The 6,738-nt window shown below is 43.8% G+C and overlaps 1 pseudogene; it reads right to left on the bottom strand.

The window, feature by feature from the left end:
* Positions 1 to 529: 529 nt before the first annotated feature.
* LOC142046472 (uncharacterized) lies at positions 530 to 2,504 on the bottom strand (annotated as a pseudogene).
* Positions 2,505 to 6,738: the final 4,234 nt, after the last annotated feature.

Genomic DNA, 6,738 nt, shown 5'->3' with positions numbered 1-6,738 from the left:
CATTTGGATGTTTAAAAGCTCGCTGGTACAGTTTACTGACTCTGATAGACCTTATTGAAACCAATATTCCCATTGTTATTACTGCTTTCTGTGCACTCCACAACATCTGCGAGAGTAAGGGGGAGACATTTATGGCAAGGTGGGAGGTTGAGGCAAATCTCCTGGCCACTGATTACATGCAGCCAGACACCAGGAGGGTTAGAAGAGTACAGGAGAGTGCGGTGCACATCAGAGAAGCTTTGAAAACCAGTTTCATGACTGGCCAGGCTACGGTGTGAAAGTTCTGTTTGTTTCTCCATGATGAAACCCTCTCCCCTCTCCTCCGGTCCACTCTACTTCCATGTAAGCTAGCCACCCTCCCCTCCCCCCTTCGATCACCGCTTGCAGAGGCAATAAATTCATTGTTGCTTCACATTCATGCATTCTTTATTAATTCATCACACAAATAGGGGTAACAAAAAGATATCCTGGGAGGGGTGAAGGAGGAGGGAAGCACCAGATGGGATTGGGGAGGATGGAAAGACAAGGCCACACTGCACTTTAAAACTTTAAAACTTATTGAAGGCCAGCCTTTTGTTGCTTGGGCAATCCTATGGGGTGGAGCGGCTGGGTGGCTGGAGGCCCCCCCACCGTGTTCTTGGGCATCTGGGTGAGGAGGCAATGGAACTTGGGGAGGAGGGCTGTTGGTTACACAGTCTGTGCTCCTGCTGCCTTTCCTGCAGCTCAACTATACGCTGGAGCATATGAGTTTGATCTTCCAGCAGCCTGAGCATCGACTTTTGCCTTCTGTCAGCAAGCTGACGCCACCTATCATCTTCAGCCCGCCACTTACTCTCTTCAGCCCTCCACTTACTCTCTTCAGCCCACCACCTCTCCTCATGTTCATATCGTGCTTTCCTGCCCTCTTACATCGTCTGCCTCCAAGCATCCTGCTGTGCTCTCTCAGTGTGGGAGGACAGCAGGAGCTCAGAGAACATTTCACCCTGAGTGCATTTTTTTTACCATCTAATCTTCACTAGTCTCTGCAAAGGCGAAACATTTGTAGCTGGTGGAGGAAAAGGGAGAGTGGTTAAAAAGATACATTTTAGAGAAAAATGGGTACACTCTTTCACGTTAAACCCTGCTGTTCAGATTACACAGCACATATGCTTTCGTTACAAGGTTGCATTTTGCCTCTTGTATTGAGGGCCTGCCGGTTTGGTGTGAGAGATCACTTACGCTTCACCCCTCCCCGCACCATGTGGCTAACAGCGGGGAACATTTCTGTTCAGCCCCAGCCAAACAACCGAGCAGGAACAGGCACCTCTGAATGTTCCCTTAATAAAAGCACCCTATTTCAACTAGGTGACCATGAATGATAACACTCTCCTGAGGATATCACAGAGAGATAGAGAACAGATGTTGTTTGAATGCCAGCAAACATCGGGACCATACGCTGCCATGCTTTGTTATGCAATGATTCCAGACTACGTGCTACTGGCCTGGTGTGGCAAAATGTCCTACCATGGCGGATGGAATAAGGCCACCCTCCCCAGAAACCTTTTGCAAAGGCTTTGGGAGTACATCCAGGAGAGTTTTATGGAGATGTCCCTGGAGGATTTCCACTCCATCTCCATACACGTTAACAGACTTTTCCAGTAGCTGTACTGGCCGCGAATCCCACGGCAAATTAATCATTAAACACGCTTGCTTTTAAACCATGTGTAATATTTACAAAGGTACACTCACCAGAGGTCCCTTCTCCACCTTCAGGGTCCGGGAGCACGCCTTGAGTGGGTTCGGGGGTTATTGGCTCCAGGTCCAGGTTGAAAAACGTATCTTGGCTGTTGGGAAAATTGGTTTCTCTGCTTCCTTGCTGTGAGCTATCTTCAATCTCTTCATCACCATCTTCCTCGTCCCCAAAACCCGCTTCCGTGTTGCATAATTCTCCATTGACAGAGTCAAAGCACAGGGTTGGGGTAGTGGTGGCTGCACCCCCTAGCATGGCATGCAGCTCATCATAGAAGCAGCATGTTCAGGGCTCTTATCCAGAGTGGCCATTTGCCTCTCTGGTTTTTACATAGGTTTGCCTTAGCTCCTTAATTTTCACGCGGCACTGCTGTGCATCCCTGTTATGGTCTCTGTCCTACATGCCCTTGGAGACTTTTTCTAATGTTTTGACATTTTATTTACTGGAACGGAATTCAGCCAGCACAGATTCGTCTCCCCATATGGCGAGGAGATCCCGTACCTCCTGTTCAGTCCATGCTGGAGCTCTTTTGTGATCCTGGGACTCCATCATGGTCACCTCTGCAGATAAGATCTGCATTCACCTGCACCTTGCCACGCTGGCCAAACAGGAAATGAGATTCAAAAGTTTGTGGGCCTTTTCCTGTCTACCTGGCCAGTGCATCTGAGTTGAGAGTGCTGTCCAGAGCGGTCACAATGGAGCACTCTGGGATAGCTCCCGGAGGCCAATACCATCAAATTGCATCCACATTATCCCAAATTCAACCTGGAAAGGCCGATTTAAGTGCTAATCCCCTCATTGGAGGTGGAGTAAAGAAATCGATTTAAAGAGCATTTTTAGGTCGAAAAAAAGGGCTTCGTCGTTGGACGGGTCCAGGCTTAATTCAAGGTAACACTGCTAAATTTGACCTAAAATTGTAGTGTAGAACAGGCTGCAGAGTGCCTGGATCATAGCCCTTTTATAAGGGCCACCTGTGTTCTGTTTGGGGCATGGCCTTAGCTGGGGCTACTTCCCCAATCACAGCCCTCTCCTGGGCTGTTCTAAGCCCTTTAACACAGGAGCAGGGCAATTACCCTGCTACCGCTGACTTTTCATTTCTTGTTCCTGCCAAACTAATCTCTTCCACCCTCCCCACAGACTCTGGGTGCTTAGATGAGATGTCTCTTCAGATTCCATGGTCTCAAGCCATCATTTGCCTAAATGTGGTAACACAACACACACTGTGATTGTTGGACTCATATTCAGAGCATGGAAATTCACGTGTCTGGCTGTGTTGCCTATTCAGCATTTCCTTCTCTATTTTATTTCTGTGGTTCTCGTTCCTTGCACTACTGCCTTAGAGAGAGAGAGAGAGATACCTATCTCATAGAACTGGAACGGACCCTGAAAGGTCATCGAGTCCAGCCCCCTGCCTTCACTAGCAGGACCAAGTATTGATTTTGCCACTAAGTGGCCCTCTCAAGGGCTGAACTCACAATGCTGGATTTAGCAAGCCAATGCTCAAACCACTGAGCTATTCCTCCCCAGCTTTGCTGTCACCTTCATGTTCATACTTCTCTCAGCTGCCTTCCCACTGTGATTAGTGCTGCAGGCCTTCATGGACTTCAGAACAGAAAAGGAGGAGGATGTGGTGAGTCCAGCTGGCCACTCCTGCCATTTCTGATCTTAGTGCACGACATCGGGAAGCAGAAGGAAACTTCTAGAGGCAGATTCTGCCACTTCTACAGGACCTGAAAAAAGGGAGAGGAAGCTATGAATATGTATTTCAGAGATATTTTAGCTTTGTATCATGTCTCATTTACCAAATCTCCACGCTTCACCAGGAGGATATGCCTTGTGACTTGAAAGCTCTTGTCCTACAGAACATCATTACCTAATTATGTTTCTCATCTAATAACATATGCAAAATTACTTTCTGATTTTTTCTGTTTGGTTTTCTATTCCACAACAGCCAACTAAGATGCTTTCACTGGAGAAAAAAAAACTACTTCTTTCCCTTGAAACGCAGGATGTCATGATTATATTTGGATATTCTTAGCATGAACCAAACCAGACAAATCCTGGCTGTTGCACAGTAGGGAAGCTCATACATTTATCATTGGTACAACATAAGCATCATTCACAAAGAGTCACTGTCTGTCAAAAAGAGCAGGAAGAACTGAAGCAAAGCTATTTGTTGAATTCAGTCTCAAATTTTGTTTTCATAGACTCATAGACTTTAAGGTCAGAAGGGACCATTATGATCATCTAGTCTGACCTCCTGCACAATGCAAGCCACAGAATCTCACCCATTCACTCCTGTAACAAACCCCAAACCTATATCTGAGCTATTTAAGTCCTCAAATCATGGCTTAAAGACTTCAAGGTGCAGAGAATCCTCCCGCAAGTGACCCATGCCCCATGCTGCAGAGGAAGGTGAAAAACCCCCAGGGCCCCTGCCAATCTGCCCTGGAGGAAAATTCCTTCCCAATTCCAAATATGGCGATCAGCTAAACCCTGAGCATGTGGCAAGACTCACCAGCCAGACACCCAGGAAAGAATTCTCTGTAGTAACTCAGATTCCATCCCATCTAACATCCCATCACAGGCCATTGGGCATATTTACTGCTAATAGTCAAAGATCAATTAATAGCCAAACTTAGGCTATCCCATCATACCATCCCCTCCATAAACTTATCAAACTTAGTCTTGAAGCCAGATATGTCTTTTGCCTCCACTGCTCCCCTTGGAAGGCTGTTCCAGAACTTCACTCCTCTGATGGTTAGCAACCTTCGTCTAATTTCAAGTCTAAACTTCCAGATGGCCAGTTTATATCCATTTGTTCTTGTGTCAACATTAGTACTTAGCTTAAATAATTCCTCTCCTTCCCTGGTATTTATCCCTCTGATATATTTATAGAGAGCAATCATATCTCCCCATAGCCTTCTTTTGGTTAGGCTAAACAAGCCAAGCTCTTTGAGTCTCCTTTCATAAGATAGGTTTTCCATTCCTCAGACCATCCTAGTAGCCCTTCTCTGTACTTGTTCCAGTTTGAATTCATCCTTCTTAAATATGAAAGACCAGAACTGCACACAGTATTCCAGATGAGATCTCACCAGTGCCTTGTATAACTGTACTAACACATCCTTATCTCTACTGGAAATACCTCATCTGATGCATCCCAAGACTCCATTCACTTTTTCTCACAGCCATATCACATTGGTGACTCATAGTCATCCTGTGATCAACCAATACTCTGAGGTCCTTCTCCTCCTCTGTTACTTCCAACTGATGCGTACCCAACTTATAACAAAACTTCTTGTTATTAATCCCTAAATGCATGACCTTTCACTTTTCACTTTTAATTTCATCCTCTTACTTTTACTCTAGTTTGCAAGGTCATACAGATCTTCCTGAATGATATCCTGGTCCTTCTCTGTATTGGCAATACCTCCCAGCTTTGTGTCATCCACAAACTTTATTAGCACATTCCCAACTTGTGTGCCAAGGTCAGTAATAAAAAAATTAAATAGGATTGGTCCCAAAACCAGTCCCTGAGGAACTCCACTAGAAACCTCCCTCCAGCCTGACAGTTTACCTTTCAGTCTGACCCGTTTAAAAATCCAATATTTGTTGCTTACATGAACATTTGTAAAAACAACATTTTGTTCTGAATGTTCATGAATAAAATGAATTATCTGTATAATCTGAAATTTATTTCAGGATCATAGGAGTTCTGATTTGGGACAGAAGAGGTAATACCAGCAAAAGTTATACAGTGACAATGAAATACAACAAATAGGGTGAAAAAAAGTTGACAACCAATAGGTTACATTTTCGCTGACATTTTTCATATGATTCCATCAAAAAATGACAGAAATATGAAAAATTGTATAAACACCAACTTTTTTGTAAAAAGTTTTTAAATAAAAAAAGCCTGTATATTTTAATGAAAGAAAAAAGTAACCAATATCTCCACCAGCACAAATGGAAAAATCTCCAACTACACTACCTAAAGTTTTTTAAAAACAAAATCTAGCAGAGGGCAGGGAGCCAAGAAGTTTCAAGTTCCATTCTCCCTGCCTCGCCAAATCACTCTAATGATGTGTACATAAGTGCTCTAACACTTTACAAGTGTTGTTTAGTAGCTAATTATTGCTGATCCCATTTTATTGACAGGATTCTCTCCTTGACCTACTTATTTCCATGGGCACCTTCATCTACTCTCACAGACTCAGCTAGTCACTTTATGCTGTTAACTTGCAAATCTGTTTCTCCACCTGATCTCTGTTCCCTGTGTTCAGTCCTACATATCAGTTTTGTTCTTCCAAATTTTGCCATGGATAACTTGCTGATAACTGTAACCTAACATGGCTAAAGCCAAACATTTTATTTTCTAACTATTCTTTCTCCAGCCTCTTCCTTGCTAATAACACCATGCTCCTTGTCATATAGGCTCATGATCTCAACTAGTCCAGCTCTCATATACAAGCAGTGTTCAAATCTTGCCATTTCTTCTCTCAGAGCTCATTAAAAGTCTGATCTTTCTTATCCAGACAGTTAAAATGATTGACCTCACCCTCATCCTTGAATCTTCCTTACTACAGCTTCTTAAATCTCTGGTATTCCTGGTACCCGTATTACCCCCACCAGTCCATCCAATAAATGAACATTTTCTTACCCACCCATTCATCTGAATGCTTCTCTCTGTTGGTTCTCCTGGCATACTGTGTCAAGTTAAACTTCTCATTTTCATGTGTATTTCTATCCCTACCTATACGTCAGACCTTACTCCTATTTCTTTCCAACATACACCTTCCACCAGTGATACTCACTATTTTCCTTCTCTTGCTACTATCTTTAAATATTTTCCATGTTGCCCATGCACAGAATGCCTTCCCTGTCCCGGTAGCCCATGCTGCCACTATCTCCCTCATTCAGAGCTCTCCTGAAGACCCATAACGACTGAAAGAAATAATTTTATAACTATCTTAATTTATTCTTAACTCTAGATTTCATCTGTGTCTGAC

The sequence above is a fragment of the Chelonoidis abingdonii genome, chromosome 3, assembly GCF_003597395.2.
Source record: "Chelonoidis abingdonii isolate Lonesome George chromosome 3, CheloAbing_2.0, whole genome shotgun sequence".
Classification (NCBI taxonomy): Eukaryota; Metazoa; Chordata; order Testudines; family Testudinidae; genus Chelonoidis; species Chelonoidis abingdonii.
This window is presented reverse-complemented; position numbering and strand designations above follow the sequence as displayed.